Raw genomic sequence first — 23,603 nt, 5'->3', positions numbered from 1 at the left:
CTGCCTATTGAAGCTGTTTGGGCCTGGCCATTGCCTTGTTAGTGACTTGGGAGAGGACACTCACACTGGTAAGCCCATTCTACCATGGATTTCCAAGGTTTTACGAGATAGCATTGGTGATAAACCTTGAAATTTAATCCGAGGCCTATTAAAATATGGAGGAATGTAGCAATAGCCTGAAGAAATCAACTTGCACTAAAAAAGTAAATAGATGTTGATTTGTTTAAATTAACACTGGGTGGAAGTTCATTCCTGCTGTTTTAATGCATATTCAGATAGTGAACCTAGAAAGTGTGAAATAGAAATAATAGGTATAAAGAGTCAATTTGATTATCCAGCATTTGATTATCTGAATTTTGGATTACCCGGCAAGATCGTGAGGTCTCGCATTTGATTATCCAGCATTCGATTAACTGAATGAAATACTCCCCTTTTGTGTCCTTCGGATAATCAAGGTTCCTCTGTACTTGTTGATGAGTAAATGTATGGGATGTATTTGAGGATGCTGAGAGAAGTAAGTGTGAAAATTGTCAATATGCTGGACATAATCTTCTCATTTCCTTCGACATTGCTGGGTGGGCTTGAAGGGATTGTGCCAGGTGATTGGTGAATTACAAATGTTGTATGTTTATTCAAATGAAGTGGAAGGATATGTCATCTTAAAGTTTGTGGTCTAATACTCAATCACTCATTGTGGATTAATTTATTTAAAACAGTAAAACACAAAACAAATTGTAAAGTCGACATTGAAGCAAACCAATTGATTTCTGTGTTTGTGCAGCGTGCAGACTGCCAGGCAGAGTTACAACATGCTCAACATAAGGAGTCCAAAGGTAAAATCTCTTCAAGCCAATGTATATATACATCAAACCCCTCCTTTCCAAAAGAATGTTGAACTATTTAGAATAATCAGTGAGCCTATGAGTGTCTGTAACATATAGGTAATTCACTGATTTGGGAAGATTTCGCAATGGGGGATTGTCTGGAGGAGCAGCTGATTGTTCAGTTTTCAGTGAAATTGTCTGTCAGTCTTGTTTGTGTTGACAAACCTTTCTTTCATGGACTGCAATCACTGTGCCAGAACTTGCTTACCCTGACACACCACAGCCAAAATTTGTTTCAGATTAACCGCTGAATAATCTTATTCTCTTTGGTTTGGTTCAAATCCACTTGCAATTTATTGCTTCGTTCCTTCTCATTCTGAAGTTTCTGATTTTACTAATTATTCTAATTCAATTAAAGTTATAATCCTCTGGTATATTTTCTCCTTTATAACTTGCTCTAATAATTGTGCAGCCTCACTGGACCCTCTTCATGTTTGATTTCTTTAAAAGCCAAGCGTTCCACACACATTTTGCTACTTTTGGGTGTTGGGATGTTTTGTTTACTCTGTTCGCTGCATCCCAATTTAAATTGTTGAGTTTTGTGAGCATTCTGCCAATATGCCTTTGACCCTCCCCTACTTGTTATTGATCCAAGAGACATCCCAAACATTTGTTTTTCTCACGTAAATTAAACTCTGCTCTTGATAAGAATCTGTCTGCTGCATTTTCAACATTTTCAAATTCTGTAGAGAACAAAAATTGTCTCAGGCACTTTAGCATGATTTGAAATATCGACCATGTGTTCCACCTGTAAGGTTAACTTGCTCGCTGACAATTCAATATGCCTTTTCAGCATAACATTTTCCACAACTGTTCACGATGTCATGTTAATGATAATCCCCTCACGTTAGAGAATGATTAATCCCATTGGTTAATTTATTTAAAAAACGGCAAAACATGTTAGAAGTTAAGTGACAGACATTATAGCATCCAGCTAATTTCTGCATGCACAGTTTACAGACCTGCAGCAGATTAACTGTCAGGCAGAGCTGTAACATTGTGTGTACACAACATATGGATCCTGTAGGGCAAGCCCTCTTGAAGGCAAGGTAGGCATAAAACAGAATAAAGTCAGCATCTGCAGTGGTGGGAAAACTTGCAGAAAAAATAATCTGAGACAATGTTAACAGTCATTTACACAAGTGTGGATTAATTAAGGAAAACAAGTATGGGTTTGTTAACTTAATTGCGTTTTTGAATCATGTAATAGAGTGAGATTTGATGATGATAATGTATTTAACATGATGTATCTATAGACGTTAACATCCCTCATAATAAGCTTCCCAACAGAGCTGAAGCTTGTAGAATGAAAGGGACAATGGCAGCATTGGTATGAACCTCAGTGACGAACAGGAAGAGAGTAGTGGTCAATACTGTATTTTGTTTGATTGAAGAATGATGTACAGTGGGTATTCCAGAGGTAGACATGAGAGCTGAGACAAACAAAAGCAGAAATTGCTGCAGAAACCCAATAGCAGACCTGCCAACAGACTCAGATGTCAGACCTTCCGAATCTCTCCAGCAATTTTATGTTTGTTTCAGATCTCTAGTATCTGCAGTTCTTTGTTTTATTTTAGTTTAATTTATCGTAGACATGAGGCCCACTGTATTCTTGACATAAAGTAATTAGTTAACACGGCTATACAAGACACAATTTCAATGTTTATTGATGAAACAAGCATTGTGAGTTGTCAAGAGGATATGGAGAAGTGTGAGGTCATGGATTTTGGCAAGTGGGATAGAAAGAAGAAATATAGACTCAATGGCACCATTCGGAAGAGTGGTGAAAGAGCAGAAAAATATAGTGGATACTGATTTTTTATTGAAAATGACAGAACAGTTTGAGGGAAAGGTGATCAAAAATTAGAGGGTCTTGGATTTCAATAATAGAGGTATTGAATAAGTAGTGACACTATGCAGAGCCTTTATGCAGCTCTGGTTATGACACAACTACAATACAGTGTTTGCTTCTGATCATCAGGCTTGTGGGAGGACTCTAGAAAGCGTGCAGAGGAGATCTATCAGAATAATCCAGATTTATTTTTTGACTACATAGTTAAGTTTGAGAAGTTGGTGTGTTATTCTCCTTAGGGCAGAGAAGGGGACATCTGATAAAGGTTGACAAGATTATGACAGGTTTAGATGAGGTATAGAATGTAAAGTTGTTTCCACTAGCTGCTGATACAAAGAATAGAGACCAAACATTAAGGTAAAAGATGTAAGGGGAATGTAAGGAAGTTTTTGTTAATTTTAGTGGTTTATATTGCACAGATGGCTAACAACCTGGAACTTATGGGGATGGAGATGGTGGAAATGGTAACAATTAATGATTTCAAAAGGAAATTGGGTGGCACTTGAAGAAAATAACTTTGGAAGTTTTGGTGTTAGAGGCTGATTGGTTTGCTCCATGTAGAATCAGTGTGCACTTGATGGGCTGAATAACCAACTTCTTTGCAATCAAATGGCTTTATGATACTATCACCCTTAAGAAAAAGTCAGGTGATGGAACAGGTGGATGTGCAGCAGATGAATTTCATCGTAGAGAACTTTGAACTTTCAGTATGAAGAACAAGGAGGGGCAATCCGAAGAAAAGTATAATCTTAAATTGAATGTGAGAACTCAGAGAGACTGGGGCATGGCACAGTGGCTCAGTGGTTAGCACTGCTGTCTCACAGCACTAGAGACGCAGGTTCGATTCCACCCTCGGGTAACTGTCTGTGCAGAGTTTGCACTTCTCCTTTGGATGCTCTGGTTTCCTCGCAAAGTCCAAAGATGCGCAAATTGGTGGATTAGCCATGCTAAATTGCCCCATAATGTCCAGGGATGTGCTGGCTAGGTGGATTAGCCATAGGGATAAGCAGGATTACTGTGATAGGGCGGGGGAATGGGTCTGGGTGGGATGCTCTTCAGAGGATAAGGATAGGCTGAATGGCTTACTTCCACATTGTAGGGTATTTGTCAAAAATGAAAAAACCTGGGCACGTGTGTATAAAATATTGAAGATGGCAGGGTACATATGCAAGATTCTAGGCTTCATTAATAAAGATATTGAGCATAAAAGCAAGAAATTTATATTGAACTGTTATGGAACACCAGCTTAGACCAAACAGGAGTATTGTGTCCAATTTTGGCACCAGAGAATAATGTACAAGAAACTCAATTATTCTCCACAGGAAAATGTTGAGAAGTGATTTTATGCAGGTGTTCAAACTAAAGGGCTGAGAGAAAGTAGATGGAAATAAGTTCTTCTTTTTGGTGGAAGTGTTGAGGAAAGCAGACAATGATTTAAAGTAGTTGACAACGGAATCAGCGACATACAGGGACAAAAACTATAAAGATTTGTATTTACGAAGTGTTTTTCATGAACATTGGATCTTTCAACTTTACAGTGAACAAAGCACTTCTTGAAATGTTGCAATCAAATGACAAAACCTCAAACTGTACCATGGTTGCTCAACACTGCGCTGGAATTTCAACCTTGATATTTGTACTTTAGCATTGGAGTAAGTCTCAAAACAAAAAGTTTGGAATTCTACCAATTGAACCATCACAGAAACCTGAAGTAAAAATCAATTTTTTAATGTGGTGAGTGCTCCAGATTTGGAATGTACTGGCCAAAAGTGTGGTGTAGGCATGTTCAACCCAGAGTTTCAACAGCCATAAACACTTAAAGGCGTAAAACCTTTAGTCTGATGGGGAAATGACAGGGATGTGGGAGTAACAGAATTGCTTTTGCAGTATCCTGGCTTAATGACCTGAATGGCCTCCTAGACAGTTGTATCATTTGATGGATCTTCTATGATCCCTAAGAGAAGGTTTCAGATGGAGTGTGGAAAAGTAGCAGGCCTAACATTAAGTTAATGTTGCACCGTGATTGGAGGTATAATTTACATGTTCTGCACGCACCCTGGCATGCCCAAAGGAAAAGGTGCGGTTGATACAAATCATTCATCTCGATGGAACCTCTAGAAGATTTCCCATCCATCTTTCAGGATCCAGGTGAGAAATTACTGAAGCACATGGAGATGTGTAAAGCCTACCACTTCAAGGAAGCCAAAGGGATTTCAACCCTGTGAGGAACTTGGTAGTGCCCTATTCTTTTGAGGAGAAATCCATTAATGTTATTTACCTGGAGGAACCCTACCATGGTTAGAGATATTGAAGGACTCCCACACATACATTAACACATGCTGAAGTGCTCTTAACTGCATCTAATGTGAAATGACTGCACCAGCTTGAGCTAGTAGATCTGCTCTCAGTGCAACAAAGGATATAAAACAACAATTAGAAAACAATTAAGCTATTAATCTCTTGTTACTTTGACCATCTCAGATTGGTTATAAGGAGAGAAAAGATTTTTATTATTGGTAGATGTAAAGGAGCAATAAACTTTTAGAGTGTCAGGTGGAACTTATTTTGATGGTGTTTTACCGAGTGTACACAGACCAGCTCTTGAATGACTGCTCTGTTATGAGAATCCCAGATGTACCATCCCCCCTTCAGTTTATCTGATCTGAATGCGGCCTTTATCAGTGTTACAGGAATTGCAGCAGCTTCTAATCATGTGATTTCATATCACTCTGAATCTTCTTTCTGTCAGCTATTTATTGAAGTTCTGTTGAAGAGCAGCATCCCTGATGACCCTTTTAACAGTGATTAGGCAATATTATTTGTCTACTTTTAGTCCTACCGTTTATTATTTGGAATGATAAAGCTTATTTTAATTTCTACTTCATTACGTTGATTTTTTTCTCATTTACCAGTCTTCCTCCAATACTTATCCTAGTTTTGCAAGCCTGTTCATTTTAATATTTATTTCATTTTATTAAGATGTATCCTAAAAATAATCATACATTGTTGTTTACATTAATTGGTTTTGTAATTAAAATACATCAGAGTTATAAAAATCAATAATTAATATTCAGGCCCAGAAACATTAACTCTGTTTTCTCTCCTCAGAATGCTGCCAGACCTGCTGAGTTTTTTCGAGCATATTCTGCTTTTGGTTCTGATTCCCAGCATCTGCAGTTCTTTTTTTTATATAAAAATTCATAGTAGTGTTCTTGTGTTGATTGCATGCTCCTTCTGGCCAATTACATTCATATACGAATGTATTTTGTTTATTTTTGAGACAACTTCATCCCGGCCCAATTGGTATCATTTTTGTTTCAGAATCAGAAGTGAATGTGCTCACATCACAGCTCAACATGGAACAAAGCATATGAGTGCAAAGCATGTGACTGAACTGTTCACAATACCTTCTGCCAGAAATGCTGAGTAGATGACCATTTTCAGGCTTCTGATAGCCCCACCATCACAGCAGCCAATCTTCAGCTAATTCAGTTCATGCCACATGATGTTAAGAAATGGTTACGTGAGCACACCAATGGTTATAGATTCTGACAACATCCTGACTGCAGGGCTGGAAACGTATTCTCCAGGACTGTCAGAAAAATGGATACAGAGAAAAGGAAGGAGAGAATGACTGAGCTTGTTCTGAGTTAGAATATAACCTAAGGTAATGCTGAAGAGCTCAACTAAAGCATGTCAATGTGGATTGAAGCAGATCACTTTTATAAAGTTTCTTCACAATTCTTTAGGTAATGATGAAATCCCTTTCACCATGAAATGAGTCCTGGGCAGCATACCCAATATGTGGCTAAAAAGTATCAAGGTGATCCAAGTACCAGGCAATGATCACATTCAACAAAAAAATGGAACCATTACATTCAATGGTAAGCTTTGCCATTCCTGAATCCCCATACTAAGAGGTCTCACCATTTGCCAGGAGCTCAGCTCATTGAGCCATGTCTATGTTATGGTGACGAGAACAGGTCAGAGGTTGGTTTTACCTCATGAAGTGACTCACCCCAATTCCCAAAAGCTTCTCCACCACCTGCAAGGCACAAGTCCAGAGTGATAGAATCTTCTCCACTTCCCTGACTGCAACTGCAACAATGCTCAAGAAATTAGTGCATCTGGAAAAATGACAGTCCTTCTGACCACCTCAAACATTCACTCTCTCATCCCCACTGTACCATGATTGCATTGTGTACTGTGTACCAGTGTATGGCCAGGCTGCTTCAGGTCATCAAGCATCTTTGATGAAACATCCCAAACCAGAGACGTCTTCTACCTAGTGTGATAAACCTGTTCTTTTGACAAGGTTAGATTGTCCCTGGTGTTTTTCAGAGAGTTTCTGAATGACCCAAAGCACCAAGTATGCTGGGTTTGAAAGGTTTATTGGGGCTCTTTTTGTTTACACGGAACAGATAATGTCTCCGGCCTAAGCCTTTCATGTCTTAAAAACCCTGTATAATCAAGGGGGAGTAGCCAGCTAGCAGTGTAGCTGGCCTTGGTTTAGTTTAGAGTTAGTTGCAGTGAGGGTATGTGGGAGAAATGCTACTGAACTCTCTTCTCTGACTTGAAACCTTAAGCTTTTTGTGTCATTTTTAATCTTTATGCTAAGAGGTCTGCTTATGGGTTCAAGTCTGACCCATCATGATTTGGAGGTAAATTGCCATTACTTCATTGTTGTAAATGTTTGAATTCCCTGTCTAGTCGCACTATGGGAGTACTATAATTACACGGGTTTCAGCAGTTTAAGAAAACTGCCACTTTTTCATGGACATGTAAGAGTGGGCAACAAATAATGGGCTTACTGGTGGTATAGAGGAAGCCTATATCTCAAGGATGAATAAAAAGTACCATCGGATTCATTCAACCAAGACAGATTGCAATGTATGTTACACATAGACCTTCTGAGATGATCAGAACAAATTTTAGTAATGATGCTCTGATCATGGACTCAGTATTCAACCCATACCACACCCTGACCAGGAAAGGATGTAAAAATGCAAAGGTTAGGCAATTCGCACCCAAATTGTTCTTGATGTTAGCCTGTCTTTACTACTTTCACATTGGCTGTCAATGAGATCAGCTCATGTCTGAATCAAGGGAGATGGGAGGTTCAAAAACATCTTTAAATATGGGGTCCACAATTCGTGCAAAATTGAGTTATGGAGAGCAAGTTTCTTATGGTGGCAAGGATAGCAAGAATATTGAGATGGGGTTTGTACAGAAGTTATTCTGTTATTTAAGTATGAGTTTCCATCTGAAAGTTTTGCTTCCTTTCTTGCAGAAAAATTATTCAAAATTCCAGGGTGATCCATCCAATAGAAAGAAGACCTAAAGGAGGACCTACTTGGCTCCATTACCTGAGGGAAAGTGCTCCAGATCATGAGTTCAATGTGAAATAGACCCAATGCATCTGCCAGCATAGAAGCTGTACAGAGTGATGGCCAATGGCTACCTAATGTCCATTCTCTAGTCCTCCCTTTATCTTCATCCTGAGATATGGTATTGAGTGGAAGCCACAGAAGGTGTGATCATGGAAACTCTGCTTCCAAATCACTAACCCTTCCCTCAGCCTTACACATTGCTTCTCTTTGTATGCTTTTAAACATCCAAGACCACCTGCTTGGACAGCTGAGTACAGGTAAGAATAGCAACAGCAATGATGAGGAGTCACCATTGCTTAATCTATGAATCCACCAGCAGCAATATTGGCATTTTGGGAACTTTAGAGACTACAATAAAGTTGGGAATTTGGTGCAAGTAGGACTTGAGTGCAGAAGGAAAGGAGTTGCTTTATTTTTAGCCCCAAACATGTGTATTGAGGGAATGAACATTTAATATTTAAGTTGGAATTGGCACAATCACTCTGAATCACTGGGCACAAGTGCATTACAGTCAGACCAAGGGGAAAGAATACTGTGTGCCAGCTACCTGGGGAGCGATACTGTACATGAGTTCTGCTGCTGGGAACTCAGACAGAGACTTAAATGGGATGTTATACAGAAGAGTACTGATATTGATGTACAAAGAGTTGTTTAGGGCAATGGTATTACTGCTAGACAGCATCTTCACTTTGTCGGGATGTCAACATGGCCTCAGACACTCCCTCATGGGCTATTCGTCAGTGTTGTGCTGTAAAGGGGATCCATACTCTGTGTTGCCCTGCATCATGTTGACCTGGTGATGGCATTGGTGAAGCAGCTGAAGACTTTTGAGTTGAGCCAACTATCCTGAGGAACCTCTGCAGCAGTGACTGGGACAGCCACAATCTTTATGCTAGGTATGATTTCAACTGAATTCAATTTACTAGAACTCTGTAATGTTAAACTCAGTTATATGCAGTGTTGTTGTGGGGAGGCTGTATTGGGGGTTGCACGGTGGCTCAGTGGTTAGCACTGCTGCCTCACAGCACCAGGGACCTGGGTTTGATTTCCACCTCTGGCAACTGTCTGCGTGGAGTTTGCACGTTTTCCCTGTGTCTCCGTGGGTTTCCTCCCGGTGCTCTGGTTTCTTCCCAAAGTCCAAAGATGTGCAGGTTAGGTGAATTGGCTATGCTAAATTGTCCATAGTGTTATGTGCATTAGTCAGGGGCAAATATAAGGTAGGGGAATGGGAGGGTTACTCTTCAGAGGGTCAGTGTGGACTTGTTGGGCCGAAGGGCCTGTTTCCATACTATAGGGACAGTAACCCTTGCCTCATTTCTGGAATTCATTTATTGTGTTCACATTTAAATCGAGGCTGTAACACAGTCTGAAGTGGAGTGATTACAGTGGAATCCAAATTTAGCAGGTTATTATTTGAATAAATGCCTCTTGATAGCATTGCTGATGTCATTGTCTATTGTTTCAATGATGATTGATAGGGCAGTAATTTGAATTTGTCTTCCTTTTTGTGGACAGAATACTCCTGGGCTATTTTCACTTTAATGGGTAAATGGTGGTGTTGCAATGTACTGGAACAGCTTGGTAGGGTAGAGCTAGTCCAGGAGCACAAGTCTTTAGCATTACAGCCAGGATTTTGTTGAGGCTGTGTTCATTTCTTGGAATCATGGTTAATGAATCGATTTGGCCAAAAATTAACTTCTTTATGAATACACTCACAATCTTTAGCCATGCAAGTTCCAAACCTTGTATTTTTCACTGACTCCAGAATTATTGAGGTCAGTGTTGTTCATGGAGCTTCCTCCATCCATTTCTTGTTTAATTGTTCATCACCATTCATGACTCTCTATCCGAAGACCTCAAGACCTTGATTTGATCCTTTACTGTGGGGTCACTTTTTTTCTGTCTGCTTCTGCTATTTAGTATGTCTATATTGTACCTACAACAGGTATTATTCAACATATTTTTGGGCATGCTTGCAGTTTGTTCTATACTTTTTAACTTCATCAATGTTGATCTCATAGCTTAGTGCTAATGATTGACTGAGGGGTATGCCGGACCATGGGGTAACACATTGTGTTGTAATACTCATGCTGCTGTTGAAGGCTCATGACTCTCCAGTTTTGAGTTGCTAGGTTTGTGCATTTTACACATTAGTAGTGCCACACAATGGAGTATTGTGTTGTTCCAAAGACATGGGAACACAAACCTTTCTACTACACCGAAAATAACCTGACTTGTTGGAGTAGAAGGGGTGAGAAGCAATAGATAATAAAAGCTTAGAATTATACAATCAGCACAACAAAGAGCTCAGTTACCTTACAGGGCAGGGAGAGATGACAACACCACTTTTTCAAACAGATCCTACAATGAATCCTCTCTCAATTTGTTTTATCAGTCTTATTCCATTCACCACTCCTCATCACCATATCACTTTCATTGCAAATTGGAATGAGTGACTGGATTTGCTTACACTCTGCAGTGGAATCCATGGGAACCATTTTGGGACCATTTGCTGGCTGTTGTTTTGAACATATAACTTGTGGAGTGTTCTGTTGTGTGTGCATTGATTCCATTTTTGTTTTGGGTCAGACTGTAACCAAAAGAGAAACTGAATCTTCTGTTTTCTAGAGTAACTAAAACAAACAAAGGCATAGAGCCATCTGAGTTTAATTACCCATTGGTGCAGTTGGTGCAGAAAACAATGAACAGCAAGGTTGAATCTGGGAGCAACAATAAAGGGTAGGTAAGGAACTGATTGACCAACACTGGTTATGTAGGGCACTGTGTTGTTACTGAGTATTTGAATAAAGGTGCTTTCTGGTAGATCCATCATAATCTGAGTTGACAATATTTTTCAGAAGTGCAATATTTTGGCGAAGAATATGCCTGTGGAACTTGATTTGGTTTGGAGATGCCGTTGGATAAGAATTAGTGGCTAAATCCTCAAAGTCAAGATTAGAGTGGAGCTAGAAATGTACAGCAGGTCATGCAGCATCCAAGGAGCAGGAAAATTGATGTTTGGGTCAGACCCCTCCATCAGCAATGAGGAATGGCTCCGGCCTGAAATGTTGATTTTCCTGCTCCTCGGATGCTGCCTGACCTGCTGTGCTTTTCCAGAACCACACTAATCTTGACCCTGATCTCCAGCATCTGCAGTCCTCACTTTCACAAAGCTAAATCCTGAAAGAAAAGTCTATAGGATTCTACCTGATCTTTGAAGATTCTCTGGCTGAATTTGGTGCTTAATATTCTGGCTACAGTCTAATAAATTCACGAGAGGCTTTGTTTGCTATATCGACTACTTAATTTGTAATTTGTAGTTTACATTGACAACAATATGCCTGTTAATTCATGCTTGATTTGTGATGATTATTGTTTGATTGTTCAAGTAAAAATTAGAAAAAGTGAAATTTTGACGATTAGTTTTCTCATGAGGATCATCTCGTAGACATGCTTATTTTGATATGTTGATTCTCAAGGGAATAAAAACTCTTACTCCACGAGATACTCACCTCCAGTTTTCACAGGCCACCATCACTGTAATCATAATCCTTACTTCACTCTTTGTATGACCTCCTGAAGCCTCACATCCTGAAGTGATAATATTAGCATAACCCTCATAGCCATCTACTCACATTCCTCGTGCTGATTGTCACTTTCATTCTTTGCACTCCATTCATCAGATGAATGCAATTTTCAGAGGCACATATAGGTAGGCCATGTCATCCTTGGAGGAGAGAGATAGAATTAATGTCTCTCATCACTGCAGTGTCTACTTAACTTGATTGAACTGTTGTTAACTGAAGCAGGTAGTCATTGCTTCACTTCATCTTTGAATGGCATATTATAAATAGATTCTATCTGTTCTCTCAGATGGATATAAAAGATGCCAATATTCAAGAACAAAAATGCAAGAGAGCTCAGATTTCCTGGTGAATATTAAACCCTTGATTAACGCACCTGAAGAAGAAGATCAGATCTTTTATCTCCTTGCTTGTGGGAACTTGCTGTGCATAAACTCCTTGTATTACAACTTCAAAAGTTTATTCAATTGGTTGTAGAGTGATTTGTAAAGTTTTGGCGTCACACTAAGTGTACGCAACTGTAACTGATTGTCTCATTAAATGCCTACTCATTCTTATGCTCCTGATACTTATGCAGCATGTTATCGAAAAAGAAAATTGCAAGTTGTTTCCCAGTTGGAGTTGGAAGGAGAAAAAAAATGTCAAGCTATTATGTGGGAAATGTAGATTCAATTTATATTACTGCTATGCGCAGGGATTGCAGGTGGTTTGGGTGGGATTAAATTACCCAGGTGACCTTTCTGTTGTCCTTCCACCTTTTCCTGACCTATCCTCAAATTTATATCTCAGGCTAGCTCAGCCCCCAAGACCTGGCAGAAACGATGAACTGCTTGTAGTTCCAGTAGTAGCCACCACTTCCAGATGGCTCTGTTGGGTCAAAAAGAAAACCTCCAGGTCAATCAGATTGTCTGGCAGCACAGAGAAGAAACTTCCTTTTGACTAAGGGTTGGCTCCTGGGAGTAACCTCATGACCTGTTAAATTTGACACATACTATTTTTTCAATAAGAGTAAGCACAGGTTTGAGCAGAGAATGCCAGAGTAGGACAACTACCTGATGAAGAAGCGGTGCTCCAAAAGCTAGTGTTTCCAAATAAACCTGTTGGACTATAACCTGGTTTGTGTGATTTTTAACTTTGTCCACCCCAGTCGAGATATACACTGGCATCTCCAAATCAAGAGTAGCACTTAAGTGGTTGAAGGGGGGGCGGGGGTCAAGTTCCCAAAAGACAGAACAGTGGAGTCCAATACAATGGCTTTGGTATTATCAATGTTGAACATGAGGGAGGGTTTTCCCTGTGTAAAGTGGAACATCTATTTGAGTAACATTCTCATCTCTCAGCACGTACTTGGATCAGGCTTTAGAAGGAGGTAGTGGATGTGCTATACTAAGCAATTTTAATTTTATTTACTGCTGGGTGACCCTCCTCTCTTTGCTGAGTCAACTTAATTTTGAGGTTAATAATGACCCTGTTATAGACTTTTTGCTTTCGCTAAGCATAAGAAACAAAGACAGGCAGATGTCATATGGCATCTTAGACAGACACAGATCATGTTCCCATAAATGTTACCCAGACACTCCAGGAATGCCAGTAAATACATAACTGAGTTAGTTTCCCATCGTGAAGCAAGACCAGCTGAGTTTTGAAGAGAGATGGTTAATACCTGATAGCCCTGGTGGATCACATGATCAATCAATTTTCACATGCATTATACACTCAACGTCTACAGCTTCTGTGACAACAGGCTCAGACATCCTTCACTGACACATGAATATCAGTTCCTGTTCTCTGCACATCTACTTCAGTAGCTACAGCTGCTTTTATCTCTGCAAGAGCTGCTAATGTATTTAAGTGGTGCCATGCAGCCTGTGTACTGTGTACCTTCTTTGTTACTAATCTGAGCTCCACAGGGATTTAGTCTGTCATCTAGCAGAGGGCATGGCTCTCACCAGCAGAGTAATGACATCTTTTACCTTTTGTGTCTAGTTGGTCCCATTGATTTAAACATTGAAACAGTGAGTGGAAATAAACATATTGAGAAGGTTTCCTTGTGCTTTTTCCAGAACTGGGCTCCCAGCTCCACCTGAATTAGCCAATTAATATAGAAACATAAAAAATAAGAACAGGAGTAGGCCATTCGGCCCTTCGAGCCTGCTTCATCATTCATTATAATCATAAGAGAAAATGCTGGAAAATCTCAGCATGTCTGGCAGCATCTGTAAGGAGAGAAAAGAGCTGACGTTTCGAGTCTAACTGACACTTTGTCAAAGGGTCAGTTAGACTCGAGACGTCAGCTCTTATCTCTACTTACAGATGCTGCCAGACCTGCTGAGACTTTCCAGCATTTTCTCTTTTGGTTTCAGATTCCAGCATCTGCAGTAATTTGCTTTTATTCATTATAATCATGGCTGATCATCAACAGTCTGTTTCTGATTTTCCTCCATATCCTATGATAGCTTTAGCCTTAAATGCTAACTCCTCCTTGAAGTTGTACAATGTCTTGGTCTCAACTGCTTTCAGTGTGAGTGAATTCCACAGGCTCACCACTCTGCCTGAAGAAATTTGACCTCACCTCAGTCCTAAGTGGTCCACCTCATATCCATAGACTTGGTATTGAAATCCCTTACCATTGAAATATACTTCCTGCATCTACCCAGTCTAGTCTTGTTAGAGTTTTAAAGCTTTCTACGAGATTGTCCCTCATTCTTCTGAACTCCAGCAAATACATTTCCAAACGATTCAATTCCCCTTATGTATCCGTCCTGCCATCCCAGGAAGCAGTCTGGTTAAGTTTCACTACAATTCCTCCAGAGCAAGAACATCTTTCTTCAAATAAAGAGAGAAAAGCTGCACACAACAATCTTGGTATGGTGTCTCCAAGACCCTCTATAATTCCAGCAAGACATCCTTGTTCCTGTACTCAAATCCTCTCGCTAAAAAGGCCAACATACCATTTGCCTTCTTGACCACCTGCTGCTCCTGCATGCTTGTCTTCAGTGACTGGTGTACAACAACACCTGGTCTCACGGCATAGATTTATAACCACTCTGATAACAATCCACCTTAATTTCTATGCTCCCAAAGTGAGCCACCTCATATTTATCCACATTATACTGTATCTGCAATGCAATTTCCCACTTACTCAGCTTATCCAAATTACACTGTAGTATTTGCTGGTCCTCCTCACAGCTCACCTTCCCACCCAGTCTTGTGTCATCTGCAAATTGGAGCTTTACATAGAATTCCTTCATCTAAATTGTGAATATAAATTGTGAATATTTGGACTCCTTGTACTGATCCCTACTAGTCACTGGCTGCCATTCTGAAAACGTCCTGGAAAACCGCCATATTAGTATAGAATTACACACTTCCTTGAACTGTTCCATGTTGATTTGTTGTAAATTACTAAATTCATGATTATCAAAGCTGTCTGCTCCCAGGTTATGCAAGTTTCTTTCTTGGTCTGATTAGCTTTGTTTCTGTCTACCCAAACCTTGTGGTCTCTGAGCAATGCCTGCAACAGGTGAATTGGCCATGCTAACTTGCCCGTAGTGTTAGGTAAGGGGTAAATGTAGGGATATGGGTGGGTTGCGCTTCGGCAGGTCGGTGTGGACTTGTTGGGCCGAAGGGCCTGTTTCCACACTGTAAGTAATCTAATCTAATCTAAAAACCAGATCTGAACTGCAAATTGGTTTTTAAAATTATTGCCTTTTCAGTCTGCATTACTGCCCCTTTCAAAGACTGCCTTTTGTAAGCGTGGATTTTAATCTTGACTCATGCCATCTCTACTGTCAAGTAAAAGCAAGGACTGCAGATGCTGGAAACCAGAGTCTAGATTAGAGTGGTGCTGGAAAAGCACAGCAGGTCAGGCAGCATCCGAGGAGCAGGAAAATCGACGTTTCGGGCAAAAACCCTTCATCAGGAATAGAGGCAGGGTGCCTACAGAGTGGAGAGATAAATGAGAGGGGGGTGGGGAGAAAGTAGCATAGAGTACACAACTACCTGGACACCGACTCCCACAGCTACCTGGATTATACCTCTTCCCACTATACCTCCTGCAAAAATGCCATCCCGTATTCCCAATTCCTCCGCCTCTGCCGTACCCCAGCTCCAGCCTTCCAGCTCAGCACCTGTCCTACCTGCCAATCTCCCTTCCCATCTATCCAGGGGGACCAGTCCAACATTTCTGCCTCCTCCAAATGGACCCCACCACCAGGGATATATTTCCCTCCCCACCCATTTCTGCCTTCCGCAAAGACCGTTCCCTCCGTGACTACCTGGTCAGGTCCACGCCCCCCCTACAACCCACCCTCCCGTCCTGGCACCCTCCCCTGCCATCACAGAAATTGCAAAACTTGCGCCCACACCTCTTCCCTCACCTCCATCCAAGGCCCTAAATGAGCCTTCCACATCCATCAAGGTGTCACCTGCACATCCATCAATATCATTTATTGTATCCGTTGCTCCCGATGCAGTCTCCTCTACATTGGGAAGACTGGATGCCTCCTAGCAGAGTGCTTTAGGGAACATCTCCGGGACATCTGCACAAATCAACCACACCGCCCTGTGGCCCAACATTTCAACTCCCCCTCCCACTCTGCCGAGGACATGGAGGTCCTGGGCCTCCTCCACCACCGCTCCCTCACCATCCGACGCCTGGAGGAAGAACGCCTCATCTTCTGCCTCGGAACCCTTCAACCCCATGGCATCAATGTGGACTTCATCAGTTTCCTCATTTCCCCTTCCCCACCTCACCCCAGCTCCAGCCTTCCAGCTCAGCACCACCCTCATGACCTGTCCTACCAACCTATCTTCCTTTCCACCTATCTACTCCACTCTCCTCTCTGACCTATCGCCTCCAACCCCACCTCCATTCACCTATTATACTCTATGGTACTTTCCCCCACCCCCAACCTCCTCTCATTTATGTCTCCACTCTGCAGGCACCCTGCCTCTATTCCTGATTAAGGGCTTTTGCCCGAAACGTCGATTTTCCTGCTCCTTGGATGCTGCCTGACCTGCTGTGCTTTTCCAGTACCACTCTAATCTAGACTCCCAACTCTATTGTCAGTTCACTCAATGGCTGAGCTTAGATTCAGACCCATTCCCACTGACTATTGCTTCACGTTGCAGCATTATCTCTGCCTGGGAGCTGCTGATGTCTTCTGATCCAGCAAGTCTCTTCTCAGGCCCAACATGCTCTCTGTCATTCTTTTGAAATATTCTTCTGTGTTTTCCCAAGGTGTTTTTGGAGTTTATTATCCTCAGCAGTGAGCAGTATCTATTCTAGGATAACAGCATGTAGCCTCTTCAGGAGTGACGTTACTAAATCGTTAGCTCACCTGCTGATCACCATGTTATGTGTGCTTCCATCCACAATGTCTAAGGTTCTTTCAGGAATTACCTAGTTCAAGATATGTGAGGTCAGCCAACTTCTGGTCAAATGAGACGAGTCTGGTAGAATAAAGAAGAAGTACTTTATTGCTGGAGATTAGCAACCACACTTCTTTGTTTTATCTTTGTTTCATTTTATTGCAATTTATTGCTTTTCTGCAACAATGCAGAGGTAATAAGAATATGCTCTACATTGTTACAAAGGCTGTTAGAAGGATCTAGTCTTGGGTCTCATATGAGATCAAATATTAGTGCCCCATCTCAAATATTAACGATAACATCACAGTTTATGATGTTCAATCAATTATTCAGCTCAGTCAATTGGCTGGTCAGCCGGTGTGTGATGCATCGTGATACCAATAGTGTGGGTTCAATTCCTGCAGCAACTGATGTTACCATGAAGGACTCACCTTCTCATCCTTTACCGTGACACATGGTGATCCTTAGGTTAAACCACTGCCAGTCATCGCTCTCTAATGAAAGTGTAGCCCTATGATCCGGTCAAACCATGGTGTCTTTACCTCTACATATTCCAAATCATTATTTGTGCACAATCTGCATTACACTGTTGTGCATCATGACGATTTCTCAAGTGATTTATGTTGCAAAAATATCCATCTTACACATTATAATTATTGTTTTCTCTCGAATTAAATTGGAAACGTCATCATTTCCATGTTACTTTAAATTAGGAATTCTTTCAGATTGCTCAAGTAATAACACCAACATTGCCATTTAGTTATCCCTGGTTTGTCTTCAAATCACCTCAGGCAATTTCCTCTCCTCTATGTCATCTTGAGTATCATTTGTTTTTCAAAAATGATTACTAACATTCAAGTAGGAGAGATAACATACTATCAGCATTGTGCACAAAGCACATACCGCTTTCTGTGTTAAATGAGAATCTCTGCTTCTTGTTGCATCTCCGTTCCCCTGTGTCATGTTTCAGTAGAGCAGTTGGAATGTCCCTCTCCAAGTTTCAGCTTTCAATGGAATTGGGTTTCTGTGGCATTGTTGTGCTGAGGAATGCGACGTGATTTAGCATTATCTGGGTTGCTTGTGACCAAAACTGTTAACTTGGGAAGAAATTTGTTGCTCATACCTCCCTTAGAGCTTAGTTACATTTGAAGAATTATGGCCAACACCAGTCCAACTCATTCACTGCTGACAGTGTTGCATGTTTTCACAAATAGAACAGTGAATCATCGCAAGAAGGCTGTGTTCAATTAGATACAATTGTTCTGTCATTTGTTTAGGTTTCAGTATCACAGACTTTTAGAATCCGACCACACAAGGATCGACTTGGCTCATTGTGCTTGTGCCAGATTTCTGTGAAGGAGTTGTTTAGTCAGTCTCCCACCCACTTTGCTCTGGCTCCATGGTACTGCAATTTTCATCCATTCAAATATTTTCTAAATATACTATTAATCTGCTTCTACCCCCCACCTTCCCCACCACCACCACAGTCTGTTCATTCTGGGCCATAATTAGTCTCTGCATTAAAAAATAATTATTTTCGTTTTTGCCTCTGGTTCTTTTTGCCAATTACCTTACAAATGTGTCATACATGTGGTGCTGGAAAAGCACAGCAGTTCAGGCAGCATCCAAGCAGCAGGAAAATTGATGTTTCGGGCATAAGCCCTTCATCAGGAATGCAATTCCTATTGAAAGGCTTATGCCCAAAATGTCAATTCTCCTGCTCCTCGGATGCTGCCTGACCTGCTGTGCTTTTCCAGCACCATACTCAGTGGTTAGCACTGCTGCCTCACAGCACTAGGGTCCAGGTTCAATTCCCAGTCTTGGGTGACTGTCTGTGTGGAGTTTGCACATTTCTCCGTGTCTGCATGGGTTTCCTCCGGGTGCTCCAATTTCCTCCCACAGTCCAAAGTTGTGCAGGTCAGGTGAATTGGCCAAGTGTTAGGTGCATTAGTCAGAGGGAAATGGGTGGGTTACTCTTCGGAGGGTCAGTGTGGACTTGTTGGGCGAAGGGCCTGTTTCCACACTGTAGGGAATCTAATCTAATCTCCAGCATCTGCAGTCCTCACTTTCTCCTAGTTGGTACCTTGTAATTGTGTCCTAACACTTGCAAGTCAATGGAAATGGGGGGCTGAATCTTATGTTCTTTTGGTTAAGTGTTAGTTTTGTTGATTTTTGTGGAGGGTTTCTCTCTGCAAGGTTTAGTGAGTTTTCTCACTTTCCAAACCAGTTCTGAGGAAGGGTCACTCGACCCAAAATGTTAACTCTGCTTACTCTCCACAGATGCTGCCAGAGTTTTCCCAGTCATTTCTGTTTTGGTACAAACCCTCCATCATTAATTACCTACCCCGCACCATGTTGCTCCTCTCATCTGATTCTAGCTCCATTCTACCACTCACTGTAACCAGAACAACTCACCACCCCCAGGATATCCCGAAATGTATTGGCATCCTTGGCATTGGCACCAAATTTAAAAGAGGGTGGTACGCTTTAATCTGGAGCTGCACTGCATATTTCCTGGCATCTGTTATGAACATCTCAGTTAGCCGAAAATTGCATCTCCACTTTGTGGGCAGGGAGGGCCTGCTGAATGGGGTGATACAGAGGTAGGATAACCTGTTCCCTCAGGACAAGCAGTGGAGGTCATGATCTCGTCAAAGGTTGCCATCAGGTCAGTGGAGACTACGAATGCTCAGCACTGTAGGAAGATGCTCAATGACCCTCACCACTCCAGTGGCATAAGTTCCACCATCTTCTCTTCAATACCTCACACTCGCTCTGTCCCTTGTATTGAATTATCCTGGCATTGGAGGCAGTTTAAAAGAGATTCACTTGGCTTATTCCTGGGATGAAGGGATTGATGTATCTAAAATGTCTGAATGGGTTAGGCTTTTATTCGTTTGAGTTTAGAAGAATGAGGGGTGATGTTGTTAAAACGTACAAAATTCTGAAGAGGCTTCACAGGGTAAATGTTGAGAAGAAATAAGGGAATCTCAAACAAGGGGACATGGTTACAGAATAAAGGGGCACTCATTTAGAACTAAAGCGCAAAGGAATTTCTTTCCCATAGGATAGTGAATGTCTGGAATTCTCTACCCAAGAGAGTTAGAGTCATAAAGTCATAGAGATGTACAGCATGGAAACAAACCCTTTGGTCCAACCCGTCCATGCTGACCAGATATCCCAACCCAATCTAGTCCCACCTGCCAGTCCCCGGCCCATATCCCTCCAAACCCTTCCTATTCATATACCCATCCAAATGCCTTTTAAATGTTGCAATTGTACCAGCCTCCACCACTTCCTCTGGCAGTTCATTCCATACACGTACCACTCTCTGCGTGAAAAAGTTGCCCCATAGGTCTCTTTTATATCTTTCCCCTCTCACCCTAAACCTATGCCCTCTACTTCTGGACTCCCCGACCCCAGGGAAAAGACTTTGTCTATTTATCCACTCCATGTCCCTCATAATTTTGTAAACCTCTATAAGGTCACCCCTCAGCCTCCGACACTCCAGGGAAAATAGCCCCAGCCTGTTCAGCCTCTCCCTGTAGCTCAAATCCTCCAACCTAGGCAACATCCCTATAAATCTTTTCTGAACTCTTTCACAATGTCTTTCTGATAGAAAGGAGACCAGAATTATATGCAATATTCCAACAGTGGTCTAACCAATGTCCTTTACAGCTGCAACATGACCTCCCAACTCCTGTACTCAATACTCTGACCAATCAAGGAAAGCATACCAAAAGTCTTCTTCACTATATACCTACCTGCGACTCCACTTTCAAGGAGCTATGAACCTGCACTCCAAGGTCTCTTTGTTCAGCAACACTTCCTAGGAACTTACCATTAAGTGTATATGTCCTGCTAAGATTTGCTTTCCAAAAATGCAGCATCTCGCATTTATCTGAATTAAACTCCATCTGCCACTTCTCAGCCCATTGGCCCATCTGGTCAAGATCCTGTTGTAATCTGAGGTAACCCTCTTCGCTGTCCACTACACCTCCAATTTTGGTGTCATCTGCAAACTTACTAACTGTACCGGTTATGGTTGCATCCAAATCATTTATGTAAATGACAAAAAGTAGAGGGCCCAGCACCGATCCTTGTGGCACTCCACTGTCACAGGCCTCCAGTCTGAAAAACAACCCTCCACCACCACCCTCTGTCTTCTACCTTTGAGTCAGTTCTGTTTCCAAATGGCTAGTTCTCCCTGTATTCCATGAGATCTAACCTTGCTAATCAGTCTCCCATGGGGAACCTTGTCGAACACCTTACTGAAGTCCATATAGATCACATCTACTGCTCTGCCCTCATCAATCTTCTTTTGTGGAGGCTAGATCGCTGAAAGTACTTAAAGAGAAGGTAGATAGATTATTGACGTGTTAGGGAGCTGAGGACTCCGATGAGCTCCTTAATACATTAAAAAGGGGATTTGATGCTTGGGGCAGGTCAGCCATGATCCTTTTGCATGATGAATAAGCTTGAAAGGCTACACCTACTTCTAGATCTTAAGTTCTTGTGTTTAACTACCAACATTCTATCCAATACGTCTTCTTAACATTTCAAACTTTTTTAGTTGACAGTATTTCCTCATCTGTCACCATGGCAGCATCCAAGCAGCAGGAGAATTGACATTTCAGGCATAAGCCCTTCATCAGGAATGCATGGGTATCATCTAACTCCTTGATTTTGACAGAAGTAATGTAGTCATTTAATATTTCAGCTATGCCACCAGCCTCCAGGTGGGATCTTTGGTTCTTGATCAGACCAATCTTTAAGTAATTATATGTGCATAGAAGTCCTTGAGATTCCCTTTACGTTGACTGCCAGTCTTTCCTCATAATTTCTGTTTGCTTCTTTAATATGCTTTCTCACTTCACCCTGAACCTTCTCTATTCCTTTTGATTCTCAGTTGTATTTTGTTCATGACATCTGTCATTAACACACCTTTTTCTTCTCAGTCAAGAGGTCCAGGTTGGCCTGAAGACTCCAGGAATTGAAGATCATTCTCAAGGGTACTTATGTGCAAACCTTGGGGGAAACCCACAGAAATACTTTGCAATTTTCTCTGAAAATTCCTAATTACCAGATATAAAAGCATTGAAAATGGAAAGTATGATGGGAAAGATTGCTTGGCTGAGAGTCAAGCATCCTCTAGCTGGATAATGAGTGTTTTGGCTTTCTAATTGGTGTTCATCCCAAGGATGGATGTGTCAGCCAACAACTGACAGGAGCACAGGGGCAAGTCATCATATGGGCAACTCTAGCTCTAACCTTGAAGACAACTGACCAAGAGCTGGATAAAAGAATTAACCTGGATTGTTCTTTTACATCCAGCATTAATATGGAGGACTGAATGATCTGCTTTTGTGCTGCATTTGTTTTCAAAGATTTATGTATATAAATCATTGCATCTTGATCATCCTGCCCCAACCCCTTCTTTACAATTGTACCATTCAATTTATATTGCGTCACCTCATTCTTCCTCCCAAAATCTATCACTTCACTGTTCTCTGCTCAACAGTAAAAATGTGTTAAGAGTCTGAGTCCTTCTGAAATGTGTTCATATCCTCTTTACTGTCTCCTCCATTCTTAACTACCATTTCATCCATAAATGTTGTCCTGCATACTTGCATTCACAGCATTAATAGTATGTCAACTAAAATAGCTGTCCTTATGCCCATCTCTGGGAAACAAAACTTGGCTCAAGTCTCCTCTTTATGCACTTTATCCCTTAGCCAAGTGTTTGACTACTACTCCTTTAATCTTGTGGTATTCACTTTTGCTAATAAGTGTTACTTTTTCAAAACCCTTTCAACATTCTCATCAAATCTTTTCATTGCTTCATCAATGAATTCAATTAAGTTAGTGAAGCACCAGTTGCTTTTAACAAATCTAGCTGCGTTTTTATTGCTTAATCCATGTTTTTTCAAGCGTCAAATAATTTTGTTTTGGATTATTGCCTCAAACGGTTTCCCATCACTGATATTAAGATGACCATTGTCACCAGCTTTAATATTTTCCCTTTCTTGAATGGTGGGTGTGTAATTTACAAACCTTCAGTCATCTGGTGTCTCTCCCGTATTGTAGGAAGAACAGAAGATTGAGACTAGAATCTCTATTATTTGCATTCTTTCTTCTCTCGGTCATCTAGAATAGATCCCAGCTAGTCTACATTGAGAGCTGTCACTCGTTCCGATACTTGCTTTTAATTCCTGGTATCCTTATCAATTTAGCTACCACCTTTTCTTGTAATATGGCAATGATAGCATCCTGTTTGTTAGTGAAGACAGATGTAAAAACTTGAGTCATAGATAGAGTCATAGAGTCATAGAGATGTGCAGCATGGAAATAGACCCTTCAGTCCAATCTGTCCATGCCGGTCAGATATCCCAACTCAATCTAGTCCCACCTGCCAGCACCCGGCCCATATCCCATATAATCCTTCCTATTCATAAACCCATCCAAATGCCTCTTAAGTGTTTCAATTGTACCAGCCTCCACCACTTCCTCTGGCAGCTCA

The 23,603-nt window shown here is 41.2% G+C and overlaps 1 long non-coding RNA gene across 3 annotated transcripts in view; it reads right to left on the bottom strand.

Moving 5' to 3' along the window:
• The window catches only part of LOC122550452 (uncharacterized), a 112,015-nt gene that overhangs the window by 25,174 nt on the left and 63,238 nt on the right, over positions 1 to 23,603 (bottom strand). The window contains exons 3-6 of one of the 3 annotated variants that reach the window (XR_015757385.1): positions 17,053 to 17,164; positions 11,639 to 11,853; positions 6,755 to 10,716; positions 4,395 to 6,328 (exon numbers count right to left, since the gene is read on the bottom strand). This is a non-coding gene — a long non-coding RNA (uncharacterized LOC122550452). Of the gene's footprint in view, positions 1 to 4,394; positions 10,717 to 11,638; positions 11,854 to 17,052; positions 17,165 to 23,603 lie in introns of those variants that run through there. The other 2 variants (XR_015757384.1, XR_015757383.1) reach the window with 2 other exon arrangements.

This window comes from Chiloscyllium plagiosum, unplaced genomic scaffold, assembly GCF_037043375.1.
Source record: "Chiloscyllium plagiosum isolate Xiang-an unplaced genomic scaffold, Cpla_swu_hap1 HiC_scaffold_6, whole genome shotgun sequence".
Classification (NCBI taxonomy): domain Eukaryota; kingdom Metazoa; phylum Chordata; class Chondrichthyes; order Orectolobiformes; family Hemiscylliidae; genus Chiloscyllium; species Chiloscyllium plagiosum.
This window is presented reverse-complemented; position numbering and strand designations above follow the sequence as displayed.